At 54.6% G+C, this 27,737-nt stretch overlaps 1 protein-coding gene and 1 long non-coding RNA gene across 4 annotated transcripts in view; both read right to left on the bottom strand.

The window, feature by feature from the left end:
* The window catches only part of LOC105491063 (retinoic acid induced 1), a 131,105-nt gene that overhangs the window by 42,716 nt on the left and 60,652 nt on the right, over positions 1-27,737 (bottom strand). The gene's annotated exons all lie outside the window — the stretch shown is intronic.
* On the bottom strand, positions 964-27,737 carry LOC139359457 (uncharacterized). The gene is made up of 2 exons (XR_011615435.1): positions 16,543-27,737; positions 964-1,687 (listed from the first exon to the last, which is right to left on the bottom strand). It is a non-coding gene; the product is annotated as an uncharacterized lncRNA (long non-coding RNA).

The raw sequence follows: 27,737 nt of genomic DNA, 5'->3' as shown, positions 1-27,737 counted from the left end.
GCCACAGCCTCATCTGCCCCCTAAACTGCCTGCCACTGCCACCTCAGCCTTCTGAATACCAGGTGGCCTGGGCCTCGCTCTTCTCCTCTCTCCCCCTCATGAAAGAGTGCTGGGGAGCGTCCAGGCTTGCCTCCCCTAATGGAGCCCTGCCCACCCTGCTGGGAAGAAGTGCTAACACCAGCCACAGCCGCCGCCTTGGGTCTGAACTTCCTCCTCCTCCCATGCACTCCGAGGCCCAAGCTCTTGGCTTGGTTTCAATCGATTCCAACCTGAGTCGTCTTGTGTCTCCCCAGTGTGTCTGGCTGCAGGTCAGCAGGCACAGGCTACCCTGCTCACCCTGGCTGGCACTCCACGCAGCCCACTTCCTGCCCTTGACAGACACACTGTCACCCTGGCAGCCTTTCACGTGATGGTCAGAGCACTGCCTGGCCCTGACAGACACACCGTCACCCTGGCAGCCTTTCACGTGATGGTCAGAGCACTGCCTGGCCCTGTATCTAGCGTGTAAACTGGGCAAGCCACCTGGTCTCGTTGGGGTACTATTCTCCTCTGAACCAAGGCCCACTCAGTCCTGCCTTCACCCCACAAATAGCTACTGAGCACTGTGGATGTGTGGGGTACCCTGCCAGGCTGCCCTAGAGATCAATCCTATTGTTAAGAGTGGCCTCAGAATTGGTGGAGCCCAGTGCAAAATGAAAATGCAGGGCCTCTTGCTCACAAAGTAATAAAAACTCAAGATAGCAACAGCAGAGCAGCATGCACCAAGCACAGGGCATTTCTGAGTGCCGGCCCTGGGCAGCTGCACCAGTTATGGCCCACAAAGGTAGTCCTGGCTAGATCATGGGACCAGGTGCCACCCCCTGGCAGTGTCCCCTAGGTCCCAGGCATTCTGCTGAATGCTGCAGGAAGATCATGATTTAATCCTCATATTACACCTGTGACACCACAGATAACCAGCAATCCTCATGGTAGCAACAGTTCCTCTTTACTGAGCACTTATCATGTGCTAAGAGTTTTACTCACATGAAGCCAATGAACCATCACAACCACCCGGTTCTGGAGCTTAAGAGATAGGGGTTCAGAGAGGCAAAGTCATTTGCCCAGGATCACGAGATGGGAAAGTGCTCAAGGCTGGAGTGAGCCCAGGTTTCTGAGCTTACCGGCTCAACTGTGTACTTGGTGGCAGTGCCAGCCCTGTGCCCACCCTGCCACAAACATCACCAGGCCCACCCCTGCGTAGCAAGGCTGGAATAACAAGGCCACCGTGGCAAGGAAAACACTGAGACTCTTGGTTGGAGCCTGAGAAACGTCCTTCAGTTTCTCCCTGCAAAGAGGCAAAGGCTGAGGCTTAGGGAGGGCGATGACCTCTGCAGGATCACAGCACACAGCAGGCCTTCCAAACCCCAGTCTCCACAGTCCGGCTTCCAAAGACATTTTTTTCTGCCGTGGCAAATGCTCATGATCTGAAGCACAATGGAAAAGGCAGGATGCAAAAGCGGACATTCAACACAATCCCAATTTTCTTAAACAAACTGGGTGGTAATGCACGAAAGTACTAACATCAGTGTGTTCTCAGCAGAGGGGCTGGAGGTGACTTCATTTTCTTCTTTACATTCTTCAGTATCTTTTTTTTTTTTTTTCTTTTTTTCAGTGAGATTTTGAAAAAAGACCAACAGCTCTGAGTTTTCTAGAATGAATGGAAACAGGAATTTGTGGAACCAAATTCTGGTTAATGGAGAGCTGCCATAGATACGGTGTGGGGATTACACATTCCCCAAGATCCAGAGCATAACACACTAATTCCGGGCCTGCTGTGGCCTGGGCCTCTCTTCCCTTCTTTGTTGAGGATTCAGTAGGCTCCTCAGGACCCAGGGACCTGGGGTCCTCCCTGGGACATTTCCACCTGGCTTGTTGGGGAAGTCAGTGCTCTGGATTGTGTGCACCCCAGCAAAGGGCTGCGGGGGATCCTGGAGCTCGGAGTTGACTGGGCCAGGGCTCATTGGGAAGCATGTCCATGTGCATGCTATGCCCTCCTGCCCAGTCTCCACTCTGGCCCTCACTGGTCTCTGCCCCCCTCCGCCCTCCCTTCCCATCTGAGACCTCCCTCAGACTCACATCACCCCACCCTCTCCTGCTCACAACCCATGGGCTTCCAAAGCCACAAGACCAGACTCCCACCCTCCCCCGAGCTGGCCCCTGCCACCATCTATCTCCAGCACCCACAGTGCTTTCCTTTCCTGCGGTGGCCCATTTCCTGCCTCCACACCTTTGCTGTCTGCTGCCTGGAGCACAGATTCCTGTGCCAGGCTGTGGCCGTCACATGGGGCCTAACAGCGCCGCCGCCTGTGCGCCTGCCTGTCATCCCCAGCAGACCCTACCACGCCACCGGGGTCCCCGCCCTGAGCCTCGCGCAGTGCAGTGCCAGGGAATCCATCAGCAGTGCTCTCCGCCTGCCTTGGAGGTGGGGCTGGGTTGAGGCCCCAGCACGCCCTGGAGCTGACGCCCAGCGTTCGGCAGACAGAGCAGAGCCACCTCCTGCCCAGAGAGCCCCCTGGGTCTCTGGCCTGAGAAGAGCTGACAGCTCCTTAATAGAAGAAGGCCGCGGACTCGCCTGAGTGACACCGCGCCTGGCTGAGAGGCGGTGGCTCGCATCAAAGCCTCATTTTTCTTCTTCCTGTTAGGCGCTGAAACAATTTACATAGAGCGCCCCACATGTGTCTGCGACAAAGATGCATCTTTCTCATAACTGGCAGGCATCCCCTTGGCTTCCTAGACACCCCCATCAACGCCTGGCCCCCTTCCTTAGGAGCGGGGGTCTCAGAGACATGAGGCTTGGGGAGGCCAGCCAAAGTAACAACCAGGCCATATGTTTCTTTTTTTTTTTTTTTTGAGACGGAGTCTCGTTATGTCGCCCAGGCTGGAGTGCAGTGGCCGGGTCTCAGCTCACTGCAAGCTCCGCCTCCCGGGTTTTCACGCCATTCTCCTGCCTCAGCCTCCCGAGTAGCTGGGACTACAGGTGCCCGCCACCTCGCCCGGCTAGTTTTTTGTATTTTTTAGTAGAGACGGGGTTTCACCGTGTTAGCCAGGATGGTCTCGAACTCCTGACCTCGTGATCCGCCCGTCTCGGCCTCCCAAAGTGCTGGGATTACAGGCTTGAGCCACCGCGCCCCGCCGGCCATATGTTTCTTAAAACAAAAACAAAACCCAACAGCCCTTAAGGGCTTGGGGGTGGGGACATGCATCCTGCAGGACCAGGGCAGCTGCACCGGACACCACAATGTGAGTTCACAGGGAGGCTGCCTGGCTGCGCAGGGGCTGGCCTGGACCCCAGGTCTTCCCTGTGATGAATTCAAGTTTGAAGGCACTGGCTCCAGCGCCTACTGCTCAGGCTGGGAGGCTCCAGGGGCAGCTCCCACGAAGCCCTGTCTTCTAGAGCCAGAGCCTGAAGCCCCACCATTCTCCTGGCTTCATCCTGGGCAAAGGATTACCCACTCTTGGCTTCTAAGAAATGCCACACCCCGAGAGAGTAACAGGGTAAGTCTCACCAGCCCTGTGAGCGATCAGCACCCGGGTCCTTCATCCTGTGTGATCAAGAGTGGGGAACAGAGTCGGGCTGAACCCCAGCCTCAGGCCCCAGGGCAGGAGGTCCCCTCCCCTGACTTAACAGATGGGCCACCTTGCCTCTTGTGAAATGGGTGACTTGCAGGGAGATTCCTCACACGTGTACCTGGTGGATGTGAGTTCAATGCATTCAAATATTATACAACTATTCTTGCCTGTGTACTAGAATGTGCTATAACATCACTGTGTGACTCACACAGTAAGGCCTACGTCTTGCCGTTTGGGGCTGCACGCTCAGCCCCATGTGTCTGTGCCTCGCTTTACACGATTTTCATCTTGTGTGTACAATACAGACCCTCAAGTCTCCTGGAAGACAAGTCCACGCTGGGGATGTTTCTGGATTCTGAGGTGGAGGAGCCCTAGGGCTGGGCCCACACACCTTCCCCTCCACCTCCTGCATGGACTGTGCCTCAGTCTCTTCTGTGTGTCCAGTAGAGGCTTCTTAAATGCAAATGAGACCCTGGCAATTCCACTTCCAAGGCACACATTCAATGGGAATGCCACACACAGGCACCAAACAATGTGTTCGAGAATGTTCGTGGCAGGCATATTCACAAGCTCCTCCAACTGTTTTATTTTTCAAAAAAACGTTTGAGAGATGAGGTCTTGCTATGTTGCCTGGGCTGGTCTCAAACTATCCTCCCACCTCAGCCTCCCAAAGGGCTGGGAATACAGGCGCGAACCACTAAAAGATCCTCTGATTAATTACAAACAACCCAAGTGTTCATCAAAAGGAGGAGGGAGAAACAAGCTGTGGCATATGCACACAATAGAATACTACACAATACTGAAAACAAAGCACTGCCACACACAGCACGGATAGGTCTCAAAAACAGCAAAAGAAGAGGAGGCCGGGCGCGGTGGCTCATGCCTGTAATCCCAGCACTTTGGGAGCCCGAGGTAAGCTTGAGGCTAGGAGTTCAGGACCAGCCTGGCCAACATGGCAAAACCCTAAAAATACAAAAATGAGTTAGGCGCGGTGGCAGGCACCTGTAATCCCAGCTACTCGTGAGGCTGAGGCACGAGAATTGCTTGAACTCGGGAGGCAGAGGTTGTAGCGAGGTGAGATCGCGCCACTGCACTCCAGCCTGGGCAACAGAACAAGATTTTGCCTCAAAAAAAAAAAAAAAAAAAAAAAAAAAGAGGAAAATAAGTTGGACAGAAAAGGTTTCATGTCTGTGAAACTCAAAAGCAGACAAAAGTACTCTCGGGCAGGAAATGCTTGATGAGGGGGACAAGGGACATCTGGGGGCTGGTCATGTTCTTTTTCTTGATCTGAACTTCAGTTATACCAGTGTGTGTTTGGTTTGCAGAAATTCATCAGCTGTCCACCTATGATTTGTGCTCTTCTCCGTATGCAAGTCAATAAAAAGTTAATCAGTAAAACTAAACGAGGCTGCAGCCTCCTCTACTCAATCCCTCCCAAGGCTCCTCACCATGCTCAGGGTAAAGTGCTGAACTTCCTTGGTCCTTGTGGTCAGTGTCGGCACCACAAAATATTTCCTGTCCTCCTCAGCTAAAGGCAGCAAGCGGGTCACTAGCCCACAAACATGTCCGGAGGATGGCCATTTTTGCAATGAAATTCAAGTGGAAGTACCACATGCTGCTTTACGGAGGAAGCTCCACGAATCTGTACACTTGTCTCTCTCCCTCTGTGCCACGAAATAGCCCAAATGGCTGCTGTTCTGTCTGCCCAGGTCCTGAGTGACATCAGTAAGCAGTCTCCCAGCTGTCTGGTCAGAGACCTGGCATGAGTGAGGGCCGAACCCTGTTTGAAGGGGCTGATATTTGGGGATATTTGTTATGCAGCACGCCCAGTCTATTTGATGAGTACAACTAGGCATTCAAGGCTCTTTGTGGCCTGGACCCTCCCAACCTCTCTGGCTTTGTGAAACAGAAACATTCTGACTGTGAGTCCTGTGGATTCTATACTCCAGGCATGCTGGGATCTTACAGCTGTTCAAATGCACCAGGATCTTTTATGACCTGGGCCGTTGTACCTGTGCCCAGCACACTTCTCCCTGCCTGCCTTCCAGGCAGACTGCTATTGCGCCTTGGCCACTCCGGCAGAGTGGGCTGCCCTGTCTTCTGGCTCCCAGGGCCCCTCGGTGCCCCTTCTACCCCAGCACAGCTTACCCCTCTCGCTGCTGCCAGCAGCTCCTTGAGGGCGGGTATGTATCAGTGGTCAATTGTCATTTCCCATAGGAACAAGCAAGGAAGGGAGTGAGGTACACAGGCTCCTGACCTCCAGCTCCTTGGGGAGGGACTTCACAGGCAGCTCCTGGTCTGGATCACAAAGCTAAGTGCAGCCCAGCACCCGTGGTCACTGGGTGGATCTCTAGGATTCCTCCAGCAGCCTCTGCATGGCCAGCAAGCTCTGAAAACACGGTGTGTCTTAAACCTGTCCCACTTCTGTACTCCCAGGGGCTGCCATTCCCACCCCAGGAAAGCAGGGGGATACGGGGAAGGATCTGGGGGAAACGGTGCTGCCAATTAACCTGTTTTAGACAATGCAAGTTGGAATCTCAGAGAAAGAACACTTTTTTTTCCCCCCCAGAAAGGCCTCCATTTGAGGCTGTGTGATAAATGATCTCTGGGTTCAGCTCTGGCCTCGGAATCCCAGCTACAAATGCCGGCGGGGAACCACCCAGAGCAGGAGGGTTTCCAACCGGCCTTTATCGACTCTGCCAATCATTGGGCCAGCCCCCAAGGGAGCCTCTTGCTTTCAGCCCTAGAGAAAGGAGAGGGTTGGGGAGTCGGCAGTATGGGCAGGAGTGCAGTGGGGAGGGGGAGGCGGGTGCATGAAGGAGTGAACAGGCTGTGGAAGCACAGGCCCCCTGGATGCCCTGTGTCCTGGGGGTTCTTGGTTCGACTGAGCTCACCTCCACCTGTCTCTCCCCACAAGTCCCCCACCACAAAACAGAAATGAGTGGGATCAAACCCCTGGCCAGTCACAGCTGGCAAGTTTCTGAGCAAGCACCTCACTCTCCTCTGTGTTGCCACAGAATTTGGAAGCCCAGAGAGGGTGGGCCACTTGCTCATGGTCACACAGGAAAGTAAAGTGAGTGCTGGGAGCTGGCTCTCCTGCTTTGGTGGGGAAGCTCCCTTGCTACTGGGATTAGGGCAGAACTTCCCTTCGACTCAAGTTGAACCTCTTAGCTGTCTAAGGTGAGGGGTACTCCTCCCCAGCTTCATTTCCCACTCCTCTCCCATGCACACTCCAACCACACTGGCTCCCACTGGCTCCTCATACACGCATGCCCCTGACCCCCAGGCCTTTGCACATGCTGCTCCCTCTGCCTGGGACCCCATCCTCCTGGGTCTTCTCCAATGAGCCCAGTCACCTCATCTGAGAAGCCCTCCCTGACTGCCCTGCTGAAGGGAACTCCCCTAGCTCCTAGTTCTTACCACTCTCCAAAATCACCTCCCTCGTATATGTATTCACTCTCTTGTCTGTCTGCACCACCAGATGGTAAGCTCTGTGAGGGCAGAGTCCATCTGTCCTGTCAGGGCATACAGCAGGCACACGCATGCCGAATGGATGGGTAGCTGCTGGTGGCACTCTAGCCTCGATCCCAGTGCAGGAATGAGGCCTGTGGCTGTTTCTGGGCTGCGCTCACACTCAGGGACTGCTGGTTCAGCCAAAAGGCCCTTGGGTGCCCTGAGACCTCCCTCCCATGCCTCTCTCCTTGCTGGCCCCCATCCTGAGACCTCTCCATCCCTGCACCTGCCCTCGCTCCTCAGTAACCACCACCTTTCTCCCACTCAACTGTGTCCCCTGCCCAGATGCCACCCAGGCCCCAGTGACCAATCAGACACTGCCCCTGCCTCCTTGGCCTGGCATTCACAGGGGATTCCCACTTACCTCCCCAGCTCCCACATTTCATGCCTAGCAACAATGACTTACAGGGAGCTACTGGCACCCTCTGGAAGTCTCCCAAACTTTTGTGCCTCCCAACCTCTCCACCTGCTCCTAGTTTGCCTGGCAAAATGCTAGTGGGCCTTGTCACTAGTTCAGGAATCACCTCCTCTCAAATCTCACTGTGACTTTCCAACTGACGCCTGCCCTAGATTCCCTCTTCCCCTTCCACTGTCCCCCGGGGCACTGGCACTCCACAGGTCAGGATCCACAGCTGTCGGCCTCCTAGCGAGCTTGCTGCTTCCAGTTCCACCATGGTGCCCCTGTGCCTGGCACAGAGTAGGTGCTCAGAAAAGCTAATGACGTGGGCTGGTGAATGGATTGGTGCGATTCCAGAGGCTCAATCTGGTGGCTGCATGTGTGCCAGGAACCGAAGAGACCAGTGAGGAATCTGCCACCCCCATTTCCTTGGGCACTAGTTTAAAGAAAAAAAAAAAGCCGTAGAAGAACTGTTTTCATTTGCCAAGCACTTACTATGTGCCAGGCCCTGTGCTGAGGTACTCACATACGGGTCACCTCTTTTAACCCTCAGGACAACACTGGTCTATCATGATCATTTCCACTGTAGAGATGAGGACTCTGAGCACAGAGAGGACAAGGAACTAGCCTAAGGTCACACAGCTAGGAAGTGAAGGAGGTGGGGCTTGAACACAGGTCTGTATGACTCCAAAACACTTCCACTGTGAATGAGCTGCCTATTCTGAATATGCAGTTCAAGGAGGTTCCTGGGGGCTCTGGCGAGGTGGGTAGTCTGCTGGGCTTCCCTCCTGAGCCCTCTGTGCCCATCATCTACAGGCACGCCTTGATGCCAAACTGCTCCCTCCCATAAATCAATCCCCAGCTTCTTTGGCTAGGAGGTGGGGGCTTGTTCCTGAAGCCTTTCTTGGCCTGGCCCTGGGCAGCTAGGACCACGCAGGAGGAAGGGTTTTCCGCAGTGTGGCCCTAAGCCCTGTGGCACCAGCACCTGGAACACATTTTATTTCAGCTCCACACGTTCCCTGCAGGGTGGTGCCACCATTTGACAGCCGAGGAAACCAAGGCCCAGGCCCCACAGCAGCTCCAGCTTCTGGACTCTGGAAAGGTACACCCTTTGACTTCTGGGTGGGGCTGGGGGCCTCCTTGGTGTGGGACTCTGGGAGTGGACACTGGATGTCAGGGGCCCCTCTCCATGGCAGGGGACCCAGGACCAGGCCACTAACTGAGCTGCCATAAACCCTCAGCATCCAGGAGTTCCCAGGCCAGGGACATTGGGCTGAGCCAAACTTCTGGGTACAGTCTGGGTGACCTTGACCCTGATGCCAAGCCCATCCTCGCTAACAGTAAAGTTTTCCTTGGGGTCACTGGCCCCTCACTGTCTACCCTTCCACCATTACAGCACTGCTCAAGCACACAGCCACAGTGACCTGGACACTTGTCTGTCTGTCTCCCAGGGCTGGCGGTAGGTGGGGGCAGAACCCTGTCTGGGTGCCCAGTCGTGTCCAGCACAGGGCTCTGACCAGGAGGGAGCCCTCTGCGGATGTCTGTTAGATGAGTGAATGGATAGTTATGCATTTATTTCCCTTCTGCTATGTTCTACAGCCCACCTCCTCCAGGAAGCCCTCCCTGAACAACTTCCATCTATTACCCCAAGCATCCAGAGCCCTTAATAAGCACAAATCTCACCCCAAGACTCAATTTAGCCCCAGATCAAGATGACAGCATCCTAGTGGGCTCTGTCCAACTTGTACTCAGCTTCAGGGACAGAGCTTCCACTTCTTTTCACAGCTCTGCATTCAGCATCCACTGGGGGCCTGTCTCCACGCTCGGTGCTGAGTGGAGCAGTGGGCAGGCCAGGCACGGCCTCTGCCCTTGAAGACAAGCACCGAACATTCTAGGTCAGCTGGGTCCCCTCTGGCTAGCCTGGCTCTTGGCAAACCTCACCCCAAAATATGTGAGGACATGGGGAACTATTCCAGCGTATTAAGGGCGAAAAGCAGGTCACTGAGGGTATGCAGAAAGAACACGATGCCACTTCTGTTTTAAAAAAAATGTGTATCTGTACCTGGTTCTGAAGCAACTGGGCCCAAAATGTGACCTGGCCATCAGGGGGTGGGGTGGTGGGGTGAGACTGCAGGGAAACATTATTTTCTTGATACTTCTGTTTGCTGAATGTTCTGCAATGAACATATATATCATTTGTCACTAGGTGGAGAGACTGCCGCTGGACGCATCCATAGCTGGGCTGAAGTCGGTGTCTCAACTTGTGTCCTGGTTTCTGCAGATGCAGAGACAATTCCTCCAGGGCAGGCCACTCAGATGTGGCAAGGGCCCACAAGCTCCCTGCCCGCCTCTGCTTCTCTAGGCATGCTGTCCCGAGGTCTGAGGCCATACCACCCTTCCCCACATGGGGACAGGCATACAGGAGGTGCATCTTAACAGCTTGCAGAGAGCAGCCAGCCTCCCCTGCTTTCTGCCTGGGCAGGTGTTCTCACCTGTGCAGGCCTCAGTATCCTTAGCTGCACAATTAGGGTGATACTCCCCAAACCCAAATCTCTGTTCCTCCTCAGCTGAAAACCTTCCATAGCGACCAAGGGCCCTAAGTAAAAACCCTCTTGCTTTGCATCCAAGGTCCTGCACCCTCTGACCCCTGCTCCCGCTACCAGCCCCCCCGCCCCACCAAAACAGGTCAGCCTGTAATCCACCTATCAGCTGGGCAGCTTCATACCCCTGGGCCTTTGTACACACCAGTCCCTCTGTCCAGAACACACAGAGCCTCCCCTATTCATCCTTCACAACCCTGCCTAGCATCAGCCCCCATGAAGGGCCCTCTGCGACACCCTCACCACCCTGAGTATGCTCCTGGTACATACGTTGATCATCGCACAACTGCAATTAGGGGTTGGCGTGTCTGTCTCCTACCAAACCAGACCCGACAGGGATTGGGCCTTTTGTCTTTGTTTTAAATCTCTGGTGCCCAGATACTGCCTGCAGACAAACAGGCACTCAGGAACGTCTAGCTGACAGGTGGGTGAGTCAGTAAACAACATCTGCACAGCCCTTTACAGTTTACGAAGCCTTTTCCCGTCCTCCATCTCACGAGCCTCCTCTTACCAGGGCAGCGAGGAGGGGAGGCTCCCAGAGCCCGTCCCTGACCACAGGTGCTGCCTCTGAAGGCCTGGGAGCTTCAGGGCCCCTTGTCTTCACCTAGGCAGGAGCAGGGGTCTGCAGAGCTCATCAAAAGCAGCTGGGACCTCCTTTCAGCTGTAAGCCACCCATTTCCTCTGCCAAGGGCTCCCTCCCCACCCATCCCCTGGAGAGGGTTTGCTGAGTGCCCAGGTGGTGGCCGGGTTGGTAGGGCTCGTGGCGGCCCTGCCATCCTGCCCAGAGCTGCCGGGATGCGGCCGCTGGAGCAGCAGCTCCACCACCGAGTCTTGGTAACAGTTGCTATGTAAAACGCTCGGAGGGGGAATTTACTGTCAGCGTTAATAATAGATGAAGGTTTCAGAATTTTTGATGCCTTACGTTCTAAGCCGTTTGATTTATAATGTCTCTGGAAAGGGAGAGATGAGGGTGGGGGCGAGGTAGGAGGCCCAAAGGCATGAGCTGGGAGCTCATCTCCCTGCACCTTTGGCAGACAGGGAAACTGACGCCCGGAAGGGGAAAGCTACTGAGTCGTGTTCCTCCAGAATGCCAGGACCCATGGGGACTTCAGATGCCCAACGCTGCCCTGTACTATGGGAGGGGAAACCAAGTCTCAGCCTCTCCCGCCCCGGCGCCTGGGGTTGTTTTGATGGATTACTGCTTCTCCTTTTAGCGTGAGCAGGTGTGTCTCAAGTAGTCTCCGGAAGCGGCATTGATGGGCGCCTGCGGCGGGGGCTGTGTGGGGCTGATTACAGGCGCTACAGAGGCAAAATGCGAGTCCCAACTTCCCTTCTGCTTAGCTGCAAGTGGCAGCGGCTGTTGAGTTGGGGGGAAAAATCCTCCGAGAAGAGGCGGCAGCCACGGCTGGGCAGGAAACAGGGCTGTTTAACTGGGGTCCTGCCGCCCCAAGAAAGCCGCAGTGCCCGAAGGGGAAGGTGGAGCGCAGGCAAGGCACACACTGGCAGGTGGGCCCGGCTGCAGGCAGGCTGTCTCCCACCCCTAAGGTAGGCTGGAGTTACTGGAATTGAACTGGTCCGCAGGAGGGCGGCTCCCCGCCACCCCCGCCCCCGCAGACTTGACCCACAGTGCCTCCTGTCCCGGAGCTCTCTCCTGCCTCCGCAAACCCACCTTGGCTTCTCAGTCCAGGCTCAGGAAATCTTTCCTGACTCTGCAGCCAAATGAGTTGCAGTCTTCAGGCCAGAGAAGCCAGGCCCAGGGCTGAGCACCCAACACCTCCACAGCTGTCCCCACTTATAAACTGGAGTGTGTCTGGGCTCAGGGTCTCCCGGGCTCAGGGTCTCCCTGCCTCAGTCCTCAGGCCAAGAGCTCTCCCTGGAGCCCGCTCCAAGCATGGGATACCACCCTATCCCTCCCTGGGCCTCCATCTGCCCCTCTGTAAATGGAGGTGGCCAGCCTGACCCCACAGGGATAGGGTGAAGAGTACACAGGGCCCGGCGTTCAGCATCCTTTGGGGGCTGCCCGAGAGGGCCCACAAACTCTGAAAGGCAGTGGGCATGCGGTTAATAACGATGGCAGCAGTCATGAACAGAACACGGTTCTCACCAGACGAGCACATCACCCCAGTGAACAGGTGGGAAGCCTGAGGCCTGGCAAGTACACCTTCACGGAAGCCCCCCCCTCCCTGTGCACTTCCCTGCCTCGTTACCGACGACCTGATTTGCTTTCTCCAGTGCCCCCAACTCAAGCGTCTGCTTCAGTAAGAGGATTTTTGGTCTATCTTGTTCACACTGCATCCTGAGCACCTGGGACAGGACTGCACGTAGTAGGTGCTCGAGGTATTTGTGGAAGGCTGTATGGAGATTTTCTGATTTGAAGCTAGCACACTTTTCTTGACTGCATCTGCCTTTATGCATAAGGGAGGTAAAGGTAAAGAACAAGACAGTGGAAAGGAAATACACTATTTCAAAGGAGTTTCCAAGAATAAAAAATTCATTCATGCCGGGTGCGGTGCTCACGCCTGTAATCCCAGCATTTTGGGAGGCCGAGGCAGGCGGATCACCTGAGGTCGGGAGTTTGAGACCAACCTGACCAATATGGAGAAACCCCGTCTCTAATAAAAATACAAAATTAGTCGGGCGTGGTGGCAGGCACCTGTAATCCCAGCAACTTGGGAGGCTGAGGCAGGAGAATCGCTTGAACCCAGGAGGCGGAGGTTACGGTGAGCCGAGATTGCGCCATTGCACTCTAGCCTAGGCAACAAGAGCGAAACTCTGTCTCAAAAAAAAAAAAAATTCATTCATTCCTGCCGTGGCCAGGCACCCTCGTGCCAGGCCCCGTGATGGATGCATAAGTTTCGCAGGCTCCAGAACTCCTGTCCCAGGGGAACCAGGGCACAGGCAGTCCCAACAGGCCCTGCAATAACCAACCGGACCCCAGATGGAGGCTGGCCAGGCCCTCCTGGCCTTCCATGGTGGCTAGGGCTCACATAAGGACTGGGTGCACCGAGGGCCGCACTGGGGACACTGGTCCCCGGTGAGCTGCAAAGAGCGGCCAGCTGGATTTATCACTAAAGGGAGAGGGTTGGGGATAGGGAAGGGTGATGTGTGCAGAGGGTACAGCTCAGTCCAAGCTGTGAGGCACGGCAGGCCTTGGGGTGGAGAAGGCAGGCTTGAGAGGGTGTGGGCCGGGTCTGAGGGACGCTGGGTGCCAGGGGAGGAGCTCTGGGGTGACCCTGGGGTACCCAGGCAAATCTGAGGGTGAGGATGACATGACCCCATGGGGGAAAGCATGGCTGGGCCCAGGATATGATGAGCAGGGAAGGATCTGGGGGGGATATACCCCTGTTGGCTAGGACACTGACTGATGGAGGAGGACGTGCTCCTTGGAGGGACTAAGAGTCTCTGTGGAGAGATGCCCCAAATAAAGAGCTCTCCTGAGTCTACCACCCTCTGCCCTCCCTGGTCTCCAATGTCCAAGCCCCCTGCCCTTCAGTCAAGCCCAGCTGGGGCAAGTTGGTGGGAGTGGCCCCAAGGTCGTGGCAAACAGGGAACGCCAACTCACCCTGCCAAGTGGTTCCAGTGCCCAGTGCTCTCCCTGCCCTCCTAACTCTAGGCCTATACCCCCCGCTTTCTGCATCACTCCTGCCCCATCCAGCCAGGGAGCAAAGCTGCCAGAAGATAGAGCCCACTTAATCAGCCACTCAGCATTCCATAGAGCTGTATTACATATCATGCGCTGGGCCCTGTGTGGAGGGCTCACAGTCCAGCACTGGGGTGCTGCCAGGCTCTTGGGGTGACAGTGTGTAAACAGGCCTGCTAAACCAGGGTGGCAGCACTGTGACAGGAAGGCTCAGGCTGTGGGAGCTCAGAGGAGCCCTCTAAGCAGTCCAAAGGTCAGGGGAGCCTTCAAGGGGAGGCACGGTGTGAATGTTGTGGGGGTACAGCTATGGCTACTTCTCCCCTCCTGACCTCCCTGTCCCACTCCAAAGCTTGTGTTCATCAAGTCACTCCAGACAGGCGGGCCTTCTCCACTCCAAATTACTAGCCCTCTCAGAGCCTCAGTTTTCCTGATCTATAAAATGGACCCAATGAATGCAGACTGGGAAAGTGCTTAGCAAGCACCTACTGTGTAGGTACTCTTCTTCTCTCCCCCACCCACTGTGCAGAGACGGGCCTTCACCCTTGTCCCATCTTCCTAACCCAAGTAGAGGCCTGGTGGCAGCCCCCCAACCACTGCCCAAAAACACTTAGGGCCCTGGGAGTACCAGGAACTGAACACTAGTAGGTATAGGCTGTCGGACATTATTTGTTATGGCTTTAATAACAGTTTACAGGGGGCCAGTTTCCCATGGATAAGGCACATAATTTCTGGAACTTTACTAATGCCACTAACTTGAGTTGTCATGGGAGGCAGGAGGGGAGTTAAAGATCAAGTTAGGGAGGCCAGGCACAGTGGCTCTTGCCTGTAATCCCAGCACTTTGGGAGGCCGAGGCAGGCAGATCACCCAAGGTCGGGAGCTCGAGACCAGCCTGACCAACATGGAGAAACCCCGTCTCTACTAAAAATACAAAATTAGCTGGGTGTGGTGGCGCATGCCTGTAACCCCTGCTACTCGGGAGGCTGAGGAAGGAGATTTGCTTGAACCCAGGAGGTGGAGAGGCGGAGGTTGCAGTGAGCTGAGATCATGCCATTGCACTCTAGCCTGGGTAACAAGAGCAAAACTGTCTCCAAAAAAAAAAAAAAAAAAGATCGGGTTAGGCGAATGGCATAAAATGGCTTTGTACAAAATAGGAAAAGACACCCTAGGTGCCAGGCTGCACAGCTGGCCAGTGGCTGGATTTCTTCCAGGGATCCTTGTACAGTGTACAACTTGTACAACCATACACTTTGGCCCTAGGTTCAGGTGAGTGTCAGCATGGGGGCCTTTCCCTAAACGTCTCTCCTGCTTTACAGACCACCCAGCCCAGGTATGAGACCTTCTTGACATCCAATGCAAAGTTTGAGTGTGTGTGGACAAGCACATTTTTCTGAAGAGGGTCTAGAACTTTTTTCCAAATCCCAAAGGATCCACAGTTTCTCCAGTCTAGACTTGCATCTGGAGCGGAGAATGGTAGACAAGACTTTCTAGAGCCTGGAGAGAAGTTCAGATGTGTTCTGAGACACAGACATCTGTCATTCCATTTCTCAAGTAATGGACTTAAGGCTGAGTATCAAAACCACACACAGGCAGTTTGAAAAAAAAGGGCATTCCTGAGCCCCACCCCTTAAAATCTGTGATTCGGGGGTGGCCTGAGCCCAGGAATCTGCTGCTAGTACAAACTTCAGGGTGGTTTATAGCACCCAGCAAAGCTCAGGAAGCTCTGATTTAATATATTGTTATTAGCTTGGCTCAAATTGCATTTTCGTTTGGTGTTGGTGAGGAAACAATGTATATACCCCAGAGATCACCCAACACCCAAAAGGCTATCCATGTATAACTGTACAGCTGATTTCATGAGTTTAGCTCTCTTTTGTTTTGTGGGAATGCCATGGGGGTAGGCGGTGTGGAGATTTTATCACTGTTCTACCACCCCCACTCCAACCCTGTCAAGCTAAGACAAGGCACAGCAAGTAATGCACAAACAACGAGTCAGATGCTGGGCCTCCCAGGTCTGGTCGGCAGGGGTCCTGAGCAGCTCTCACTCCAGGCCCCTCCAGCCTGTGTCTGTGACCCTGCCTTCCTCCTGAGGCAGGGCCAGCCCCTGGGGCTCCTGTCTAGCCAGGACAGTGGGCCATTCACCAAGGGCACACACCAAACCAGGCTCCTCTGGCCTGGGGTCCAGGCCAGACACTGACCCAGTGCCCTGGCCTTGGAGACAAGCTCTTCTGTGTCTGCGTCTGAAGGCACATCTGTCTCCCTTCCTCCCAAGTCCCTGGCCAGTACAGCCGGCACCACCCTCCAAGGAAGCCTCAGGCTGCCTGATGAATGGAGGCATTCAGCAACACAAACCGAGCACCTACTGTGTGCCAGGCCACAGACAGGGCCCTGCCCTGAGGCACACGTGATGAGGGCGGAGTGCGCACAAAAAGAGGTATAAATGCAGGGCAAAGGAGTGCCAAGCAGTGCAGGTCACGGTCTGTGTGGAGAGCCTCCTGAGGGGGTGAGGAATCGGCCGGAAAGAACAACTTTAAGAGTATCCAGGAATGACGTGCAAAGGCCCTGTGGTGGTGAGGGGAGGGAGGGGCCACCGTGGCAAGTAAGGTGGTCGGCCCCCCGGGGACACGTCTGCAGTGCCTGGCCACCCACGGCCGGATGAAGATTAGGGGGCGCTGGCCTAGCAGGCCTCTCACTCTCAGACTCCAAGGGGCCAAGAAAAACTACGGAGAGGAAGCCCGGGTCTGGAAGCGTCCTTTGTTCGGGGCCGCCATCAAGGAGCACTCACCCCTATCCCAGGCTCCCGGGGCGGCTGTTCCGGAAGCCCCGCCCCTTTCCAGCCGCGCGCGGCCGCGCCCGCCTGTTAATCACAGGCAGCGCGCGCCAGTACGAGACCAGCCTCGCCCCGGGGGCCCCGCCCACAGGTCAGCCCCGCCCCTTTCCGCTCACCCCGCCCCGCCTCTCCGCAGTGTGCCGACCAATCAGGGGCGTCGGCCCGGGCTGGGGGCTGGGGCCTGTGCGAACACAAAAGGCAGGAAATGCGAGTAGTCTCGGGCGCTGTCACCATGGCTACCTGCGCCCGCGCGCCGCCCTGCGCCCAGTCCGGGCACTGGCCCGCGGGTGTGAGGGGCTGGAGGCTCCTGCGGGGCGCTGGGCTGCCCTCTCCCCACAGGGCTGCAAGACCCTGGGCCTCCACTCCCTCGTCTGTGAAATGGGGTCACATTTTGCCCGGGGCTGAATTCACTCATACTTCAACATTTATTGAGTGCCTACTATGTTCGGGTGCTAGAGATCCACCACCATAAGAGATCAAAACAAAACAAAACAACACTCTGCCCTTGGTGGCTTCTATGCGGGGAGTTGGGGAGACGCACGGAAGGGAGGGGACCAATAAGCAGCAACATAAATCAGTAAATTGTACAGGGCGTTACAAAGCGACTGAGTGCTCTAGGGGAAACATGCGCTAAGGGGAACGGGTACTAGGATCGTAAATAGGGTGGTCTGGCGGGCCTCATCGAGAGTGGTAATTTGAGGGAAGACTCTAAGGAGAAGGAATCGGCCCTGTGACTCTCCGGGAAGAGCACTGCAGGCAGGACAGGCGGCCAGTGCGTGCAAAGGCCCGAGGCAGCAATGCGCCCGCAGGAGAGCAAGGGGGTCACGGTGCATAGCTAGGGAAGAGTTATGACAGTGACACAGCAGAACAAGCCAGCAGGTGCTCAGTCCAGGCGCTATCTGTTCACTTTCCCTCCTCACCTTCCTTCTTTTTTGCTACCCTTTCCTTCTCCTCCAAGGACAAGGGGAAAACACCAGCTCGAGGTGAGATAAACCTCACCTCAATGTTTAGGAGACATTCCCTCTGCAGTGTGGTCGGAAGGATCTCAGACCTAGGTCACTGGTCTGTGCAAGCTCTAGGGGCAAAGCAGAGACAGGAGCCGAGAAGTCAGGCTCTCTTAGCCTTTGCACAAGCTGTTCCCTCTGCCTGGCATGCCTTTCCTTTTCAGTCTGACAAACTCCCACCTTAGCCTTCAAAGCCCAACCAAATGTCACCTCGTCGAGAAGCCTGGGCTACCTGCCTTGGTGAGGCGCCACTTCCTGGAGCTACTCTTCCATACAGACGCCATCCTAGCACTGGCCACACACCCCTCCCTCCTGCTTTCCTGCATGGAGGAGCTGCTAAGGGGCAGAAAGGCCAACATGCCAGCACTTGTCAATCATAAAGAGTCAGAAAGACAAAACCCAAAGCTGACAGCTAATGGTTAGTAGCCACATGTGTACCCATCTTCCCCCTCTGTGGAGGGCAGAAGGAAACAGATGCCCTCCAAAAATGGACAGCTGAAATGATGAAGTGCTGAGCCCTGGCCCAAACCCTCAGAGAGATGTAGTCAACTACCTGGCAACCCTTGGACAAGCACAAAACCAGACCAAAGAGAGGCCAGCAACTGTGGCTCAGGCCGCATAAATTTCTTCTGGACATTGGCCTGCCTATTTGAATATCTGTGATGTTTGGTGGAGTCAGGGGTGAAGGTCTCAGCCTTTGGCTCCTGCATCTCCAGACACCCATCATGTGTTTCTAATGGGTATTTTCCCCTTAACATGTCATTTGAGCCCCTGCCTCATCAGTAAACAGGACTAATTATAATACCCTCCTGCAGGGTTGTTGTAAGAAAAAAATGGGCTAATTTGAGAAAAGTGCTTACAACAGGGTGTAGTGATAAGGACTCGGTAATGGGTGGCTCTGCTGATTAGAGAGACCAATACAGCAACCTATGGGAAGCTTTGGAGTCACCAAAGCCTGTTCTCCGTCCTTGGAGCCACAGCTGGACTACATTTCCCAGCCTCCCTTGCAGCTGGGCATGGTCACATGACTGTGCTCCAGCCAAAGGAATGTGAATGGAAGTGATATCTCCTTCCAGGTTGGACCCTCCACACTAAGCCAGCTTGATGCAGACCATGCCCAGGCCACGTTGCCAGGTGGAGGAAACCTCCACCCCCCAGAAATACTCACCACCCTCCAGAAATACAAACTTCCATCTAGAAATGCTAGGTTGGTTTGTTGCTGCAGCTGGTCTTACCCTATAGGGTATGTGCTTATCCATTCACTCATATGCTCATTCAATAAATATTTAATGAGGCCCTAGTGGAGCTACATGCCCTATGCTGGGTGCTGGGGATACAGAGGGGAGCAACAGAAGGTAGGGGAACTCCCTGCTTTCATGGAGCTTACAGTATGGCAAGAAGGAGCAACCTTAGTAAATAAACCAGTGCAGGAAAGCTTCCCTGAGAGGAGATCTACAAGAGAGAAGAAAGGAGGAGAGAGAGTTCCAGGCAAGAAAGACCAGCAGAGGCAAAGGTCCTGAGGCCTCAGGGAGCATGATCCACTTCCTGGTACCAAGAGGGGGAAAGGTGAAGCGAAAGTGAGCCGTCTCCATCACATTCCCTCTCTGAATTTGTTTCCTCATCTTTAACTTGGGGCCATGCTAATAGCCTCTCACAGGGCATCTCTGAATCTCAGAGGAGAAAACAGCACATTCGAAGTGCTCATGGATGCTCATTCATTTCTTGATGTTACCAAGAGTGGGCAGAAAGGCCTCTGCCTGATGCCTGGGCAGTGAGTGGAGGATGCCGGCTAGGAGGTGAGCAGAGCTGTCTCTGGGGCTCAGGAGGCAGGAGCAGGGAGGGAGAGTTGCTGCTATTAAGGCTCCTGCCACGCAGGCTAAATATCAAGAATCATCTCCAGCCGGGAGAGCTATTAGGCGGCAGCGGAAGCACTGGCTCTCTGGGGAGGCGGGCAGGACTGTCCCTAGAGGCAGCTCAGGCGAGCTGGTGCTAAGAGCGGGAACTCTTTGCTGACGGGCAGATGCTGGCCGCCATTCAGCCTCTTTCTGGACTGGGACGGTTGTGATGGGTATTGCAGGATTCGTGGGGAGATCCAGGAGGCCCCCAGGGGCTAATGTGTTGTTGTGCATTTCCCTGATGTTCCACACCAGCCCTGCTGCTGTCTCCTGAGGTCAGAAGCAGGAACAGATACAGCAGTTATTTGAGGTGTGCCTGCCACCAGGTACCAAAAAGGGCACAGGCAAGGGGGGGGGGGTGCAGCTAGAGGAGGTCCCATTAGGGGCTGAAGCCCCCAGTGATTTGCAGCAGGACCACATCACTCCCTTGACTCACATACCTGTCGTGGCCCCTGAGGTCCCTGCCGCCAGCTTTCAGGCTCACCACTGCTCACTCCAGTGCTACCAAGCTCTGCAGCCCTCCACACCACAGTGCCCCATCAACACACGTGTGCGTACACTGTTTCTTCTGCCAGGTATGCCAGCCTCGGCTCCCATCCTCCTACACCTTTTCTATCATCTTTTGAGAACTGCCTGGAATTCTAATCATGGCTAAGCCAGTTGTCCAAGCAACCTCCCCTCTCTGATCCTTAGCTTACTCACTGCTAACATACAGAAGCTATTTCCTATCTCACAGGGTTGTTGGTACAAATTAAACATGATGATGTATGTGAAAAGCACCTAATAGCATGTGGCACGAAGTCGTTATTTAAAAAGTAGAAACAAGAAAACCCCCACAAAAACCACCCAATCAACCTTCTCGGAGCAGCACCTCCTTCAGGAAGTCTTCCCCAATCACACCCTGGCTGTCCCCTTCTCCATGCATTTGAGTGTAAGTGCCTTTTTACTGGGCCCTCAGCTCCCTGGATGGTCTCTGGCATGGCACTACCTGGGACAACAATGACTTATCTGGGCATCAGCCCCATCCCCACCAGCCTGTAAAGACTCTGAGGGCAGGGACATTCCTGGTGGGTGCCAGGCCACACAGTCAGTGTTAGATGAATGAATAAAGAAGGTTGGGTGTTCTCATTCTCTTTGCCTGCCGCCATGTAAGACATGCCTTTTGCCTTCCGCCATGACTCTGGGGCCACCCTAGCCAGGTAGAACTGGTCTTGCTCTGTCGCCCAGGCTGGAGTGCAAGTGGCACAATCACAGCTCACTGTAGCCTCAACCTCCCAGGCTCAAGTGATTTTCCAGCCTTAGCCTACAAGTAGCTGGGACCACAGGCACACTCCACCATGCTCAGCTAATTTTTAAAATTTTTTGTAGAGATGGGGTCTCACTATGTTACCCAGGATGGTCTCAAACTCCTGGGCTCAATGATCCTCCTGCTTCTACTTCCCAAAGCGCTGGGATTACAGGCACGCATCACTGTGCCCAGCCAGATTGGCCCTTTGAGATATCTTTTCAAGTTTTTTGCATGTCTGACAGCTGATGGCTCCACCTGGACCTACCAAGCGCTCCTGTGGCCCCATCTAGAAGCAACTAAGCACAAGAGGACAGCTCCAACCCAACCGGTGGGCACTCCCCATACCCTAGGCCCCTGCCACCAAATTACCTTTGAAAAACCCCTAACATCAGAGTCTGGCCTGTCTTATGTCAAATGCCCCTGGAACCCTAGAATTCTCCGCTCTCAGCCCAGGATGGGCTGCCAGGACAGCCCTCTGTCGGTTGCCCTCACCTCAAGCTCTGTCCAGTGGTCCTGACCTTAGCCCAGACTTCAGTCTCCTTCCTAGGCTGCCACTAACTGCAGCCTCCAGTGATGGGGACTGGCCCACCCCACCTCCCACATCCTCCGACAGGCCACTAGTCAGCCAGTGGCTAAGTGCCAAGCGGCCAGCCTGAGCTCAGGGCTGGCTGGAGAAGGGGTTATAAAACATCCCAGGCAGCCCCAGGGGTTTGGGGAGGTGACGTGTGGGGGTCTGTGAGCTGTCTCCATTTCTTCTAGAAACCTCAGGGGTACTGTGCATTTACCCCAAATGAGGCTCCACTGACACAAATCTACCAGTGCCCCTGCTCTGGGTGGGAAGGCTGTCAGCTCGAGGCCCTGCTGGTTCTCTCCCCAACCCAAAGCTCAGATAGGCAGTTATGGATGTCTTTGATTAATAAGAAATGGGGGCGATGAATTAATCATTATGTAATAAATGCAGTTTGTTTGGCAGCCGTATCTTTCAAGAACACGGCTCTAGTGTGTGTGTGAAATAATGAAGGGGTCCTCAGAAAACACATGGGACCGGGCGCGGTGGCTCACGCCTGTAATCCCAACACTTTGGGAGGCCGAGGTGGGCGGATCACCTGAGGTCGGGAGTTCAAGACCAGCCTGACCAACATGGAGAAAATCCTTGTCTACTAAAAATATAAAATTAGCCAGGCATGGTGGTGCATGCCTGTAATCCTAGCTACTCGGGAGGCTGAGGCAGGAGAATTGCTTGAACCTGGGAGGCAGAGGTTGTGGTGAGCCGAGATAGCAGCATTACACTCCAGCCTGGGCAACAAAAGAGAAACTCCATCTCAAAAAAAAAAAAGGAAAGAAAAGAAAAGAAAACACATATGGTGCTCTGAGGTAGGCGATGGCTTTGGCCCCAGTAGCCCCCATCCCTGGGGGAAGCAGTGACTGAGGCTTCTTAAGGGGATGGCAGGAGCTCCTGAACTCCCAGTAGTTCAGGGAGGGACAGAGAAAGGTGGTAGCTCCTCTTAAACCTGTTAGGGCAGGGGCTCTGGGCTCAGCTCAGGTTCTCTACCTCCTGCCCAGGGCCAGACTGACCCAGTCCGCTGCCTGCCTCGCTCTGAAAGAGGACTGAACAGATGTTTCCTTCAATCAGGAAAATAACGTTGGCTCCCAGATGGGCTGCGGCGCGAAAGCGCGTCCTCTCCCTGCCTCCCTTTGTGACAAGGCTTTCTTTCTGGGGAGCAGCTGAGCATCGGAGATGGTGAGTGGGGGCACACTGGCACCCCCGGGGGCATCTGCCGGGCTTGGCTATCACCCGCGTCCCTGGAGAAGGAATCCAGAAGCACAAAGGCCCTGCTGGCTGCCGTTTCCAGTGCTCGGGGCTGACAGGTGCTGGTGGAGGATCTGCTGGCCAAGAAAGGGGCAATGGTGGCCTGGTAGGCAGGGGCTGAGCCCAGAGAGATGCCTCCCAACGCATGCCAACTCCACAACACCCGTGTGGGAACCACGCACCCAGTCCCTGTCCCCAGCTATGGTATGGCTTGGCTCCCCACTCATGCCCAATCATGGCCCAAGGCGGCTCCCACCTTGCAGGGCCCAAGCCCGCCCCTCTCTTCTGGCCACATCCTCGCAGCTTCCTCCACCTGCTGGCCACCGTCCCTGCCTGCCCTGGACTCCACACGGGCCTCCCTGGGTACTCCCTGCTCACCCTTCTGTAAGCTCTGCTGGAGAAAGGAAGTTTTTAAAAACACATGCTGGACCAGGTCACTTACTTCCCTGCTTAAAATCCTTCTGGGCTGGGTGCGGTTGGTCATGCCTGTAATCCAGCACTTTGGGAGGCCAAGGCGGGCAGATCACCTGAGGTCAGGAGTTCGAGACCAGCCTGGCCAACATGGTGAAACCCTGTCTTTACCAAAAAAATACAAAAATTAGCCAGGCATGGTGGCGTGTGCCTGTAATCCCAGCTACCTAGGAGGCTGAGATTGCAGTGAGCCGAGATCATACCACTGTACTCCAGCCTGGGCAACAGACCCTGTCTCTCAAAAAACAAACAAACAAACAAACAACAACAACAAAAAAAACACCTTCAATGGCTCCCTGACTTAGAGAATAAAACAGAAACTCTATGGCCTGGCATCCAAGATCCAGACTCCCTTGGTGGCTCCCTACAGTGGGTTGATCCTGGCCATCCCACAGGGACCCCAAAGTCAGCGCATCCCAAATAGCTCCCTTTCCTTAGAATATGCTCTTCCCTCTCTTTTCTTCTACCTCAAAACTTGTGATCTCTGTGGAGTCCCAGTTCACACTCCATGCTCCTTCAAAGTTCCCTGATCCCCCTTCCCTATCCTGCCAGCCCACAGTTAGTTCCGTCCTTTGTAGACCCACTTCCATCATCACTTTACAGGCCCACTCCCCACGGAGGGGTCATTTATCAGCTTAGGGGTCAGTCTCCCCACCAGGATGGTGAGAGCCCCTAACAGCAGGGCTCAAGGTCTGATGCTTCTTGAAATCCTCAGGGTTCAGCACACAGTAGGTACACAGTAAAGATTTAATTGTGTGTGTAAATGCCCATAAACAGAGTCAAAGACTCACATTACACTAGTAAAAGTAAAGACCTCTAGGGAAGCCTAGACAGGAACTCTGACCTGCTTATGTGCCTCTACAGTCTCCCTTTTCTTTTTTTTCTGAGATGGAGTCTCGCTCTGTCACCCAGGCTGCCGTGCAGTGGCACAATCTTGGCTCACTGCAACCTCTGCCTCCCAGGTTCAAGAGATTCTCCTGCCTCAGCCTCCTGAGTAGCTGGGATTACAGGTGTGCGCCACCACGCCCAGTTAATTTTTGTATTTTTAGTAGAGACAGGGTTTCACCATGTTGGTCAGGCTGGTCTCAAACTCCTGACCTCGTGATCCACCTTCCTCAGCCTCCCAAAATGCTGGAATCACAGGCGTAAGCCACCATGCCTGTGCCGGCCTTCCCTTCTTTATTTACAACCATTTCCTTTCTTTTGTAATTAAAAAATGATTTTGAATGAAAACCACACCAAGGCTGCCCCTGACAAACTGCCTGCTATTTCTGTGAGCCTGTTCGTGTGGGGCCTTGCCTTTCTGGCTACTGACCCCTCATGGCCACCCTGAGGGTGCAGAGATGGCTGGACCCACTTTACAGAACAGCAGACTGAGGCTCTGGGCAGGGAAGGGCCACCCAGGGCAGATGAGTTGGCGTTTGAACTCTAGGGGAACCTGAACTCCATGCTACCCGCCTAACCTCCCCCAGGCAAGCTGGGCATTAATGACAAAGAGGGGTGATACTGGCAATCCCACAGGGAGTCCTAGGTGGACAAGTCCCAAATCTGTTCCTCCTCAGGCATCCCCGTATGCACCAGTGCCACCATTCACACAGTCACTCAGGTCTGTAGGCAAAGCCTCTTAAATACTATGTGGCCAGAACTGTGCAGAAAATGCAGTGACTGTCTCACAGCCCAAACCAGAATTGGCCAGACAGAGCCCCTGCTGCTCTCCCCTCCATTCCCCTTTTACCTCCCCTCCCTGCCCTGGGCCTGCCCGCTCTCCTACTGCCCAGCCAGGGGTTGCAGAGTGGATCTGGACCCCACGCAGCCTAAAAGATGTCCTTGGCCCTCCTATGCCTCATGCCAGTTCCTGATCCTGGAGGGATCCATGGCAACCAAGGGGCTAGTAACAGTTCAGATTCCCAGGCCACCTCCAAGGATTGAGATGAAGTCAGGTCCTAGGACGGAAGCAGTGCACGTGCCCATCCAGCCAAATCCTGGGCTGTTCCCACATTTGCCAGCTGAGCTTCAGAGACTTGGCGCCTGCCCACTGGGGTCAGGAGGCAGCCCCAGAGAAAACACGTGTGTGGGGTCTGCCGCCCACATGTCCTGGCATTTCCAGTGGCATACACTAGTCTGAAGGAGGCTGGATACCAGCAGTGATGGGCTGCTGCGGGCAGGGGCAGTGACTGGGCTCCCGGACGCTGCTGCTCCGGGGCCTCCACACCCCTCCGGAACTGTGTGTTCCTGCGCCCTGGGGGCCTGGCATATAGTATGGCACAAGCAATGCTTAGGATGTGGAACCGAGCATAGAACTGGGTACAGATTCCTCCCAAATCACAAAGGCTACCATTTATCAAGTGACTGCCCATGGTGAGTGTTCTGCCTTCAGGATCTTGTTTAAAACTGGGACTGGGGTGTGAGCCCACTGGGAGGCACTCTGGGAGGCCAAGGCAGGAGGATCACATGAGCCAGGAGTTGGAGACCAGCCTGGGCAACATAGTGAGACCCCACCTCTACTAAAACATTTAAATAAAAATTAGCTGGGTGTGTTGGCATGTGCCTGTAGTCCCAACTACTCATGAGGCTAATGTGGAAGGATGGCTTGAGCCCAGAAAGTTGAGGCTACAGTGAGCTGTGATCATGTCACTGCACTCCAGCCTGGGCTGCAGAGCGAGACCCTGTCTCAAAAATCAATCAATCAGGGACTCGAATGAAGGGAGTTGTAATAGCAAAAACGTTTTCCATACATTCACCCCGCAGAGACTTACATAAATACCTGGCTCCTGATTCCCAGGCTGGAGAGCAGGCGGGGACACTCTGCAGCCCAGGGAGGTCTGAACCACATCCAGATCTCACTGGGGACAGGGATGGCCGAGGGGCCCCACAGGGTTGTAGAACAGTGCATGTGCAAGAACCCCCAAACCAGATAAGAAATGCAGGGGATTCCCAGAGCCTGGAGGAAGGTCTAAAGGACCTTCTAAAGGTGCCCACCCTTGGCTCTGGGGGACTCAGGTGTGGGACAGCATGGACATGAACTTCCGACTTCGCACACTTCTATCTCTCTCTCTTTTAAAACAATGAGTGCATATTATTTGTTAAAAGTAGAGGGGATATTATTTTTGGCAAAGTTTCCAGTGAATTCAGTGCCAGAGCTTAGGGAGAGTGGAGTTGGTTGGAGGTTAGTCCTTCCAGATAGGTAGTTTCAGACTCTGGAGAACATCCATCCATTCATTCATTCATTTACTCACTCACTCATTCATTCATTCATTCAAACCAAGATCTGACCCTCTGAGCAACTTGCCTGCTACCTTAGGCCTCCGCAGTTAAGAATTCCTTCATTCATTCCACAAATATTCATTAAGTGTCTGTTGTGAGTCTTGGGAGCCTCTGTCAGCCCTGTCTGTGGTGAGCCTGGAACTATGATCAGGGGCTGGGCTGGGAGTAGACGGGCCAGGGTGGGGCAGGCAGGACAAAGCCATGTGGCACTGCCTGGCATCTGCCGTGGGTCCTGACGTCCCTGCCCCTTGACTCCTGAATATCATCACCCGTGGCCACAGAAGCCCACCTCCCACCCCAGAGCCGGCAGGCACCCAAGACGGGAATTATGGTCTCCACAAGAGACACTGACATGAAGCTGGTTACTGCCTTTTCAGCAAACGTAATTCCTTTTTATTAGAAAATTAAAGGGTAGGACCAGCTTGCCAAAAGCCAAAAGAGCTGAAATGTGCTTTCCTAAGATATGCAGCGTCTGATAAAACGGATTTACCGATCTCCCTCCTGTTCTATCATCATCTCCCTCAGCCAGTCTCTCCTCCATTCATTCCCCTTCCACTGGCACCGAAGCAGTGGCCGTGAGCTTGGCCCTGGCCAACAGGCCCAGCACCCTGGATGTGGGGAGTGTGCTTTTGTTTCCTTCACGCTGAGCCCCACTCTCGGGCTTTAAGCCTTTTTAGAACGACCTCGGGGATTCTCTTGCTTTCCTGAGACGCAAAGGCTGCCTGTGGCCTCTGCTAAGCTGAGGATGTCAGGAGGGGAAAGGCAGGAACAATAAAGGATTGAGCTCCCGGAGAAACAAGCTCATCCATCTGGAGACCCAGGAGCAGGCGGTTCCAGACAGAGCCGGCTGAGGGAGGCGGCCAGGGCAGAGAGCCGAGGACGAGTCCCGCACTGCCACACAAAAAGCAACTATTCAAAACCACCCAGGGAGTTCTCTCTTATTGAAAAGTCCTTGATTCTTCCCTTTCTGTGGCAGAACTCATGAACAAGGGCCCCGTCTTATTAATGGGGTGATGGAGGGGCCCGGGAGGGAGGGTCCCCCTGCTCAGGAAGGTGGCCGAGCCCGCCCTGCAAGTCATTAGGAGCTGGTAACTAAGGTAACTCCAGAATCGGATTTTCTTCCCACTAATCTCTCTTTTTCTCTTTCCCTTTCTCTCTTTTTCTCTGCTGGTCAGATGCTACCTTCCTGGTTTAGAGGGGACTCGGGAGGGTGGTGGGGAGAGAGGGAAAAGAAAGACGTGCATGTACGTGCGCGCTTAAGTGTGTGAATGTGAGCGTGTGTGCGTGCGCACGTGTGTGTGTGTGTATGTGTGTGTGTGTGCTGAATACTAACACGGTCACCACACTCCGGATGCTCTGACGGTGGGCGGGGGTGGTGTCTCGGCTCAGGTATGTGTGCCCCTACCCTCTCCCCACAC

This window comes from Macaca nemestrina, chromosome 17 (genome assembly GCF_043159975.1).
Source record: "Macaca nemestrina isolate mMacNem1 chromosome 17, mMacNem.hap1, whole genome shotgun sequence".
Classification (NCBI taxonomy): domain Eukaryota; kingdom Metazoa; phylum Chordata; class Mammalia; order Primates; family Cercopithecidae; genus Macaca; species Macaca nemestrina.
The sequence above is the reverse complement of the archived record's forward strand: the minus strand, read 5'-3'. Positions and strand labels throughout refer to the sequence as shown.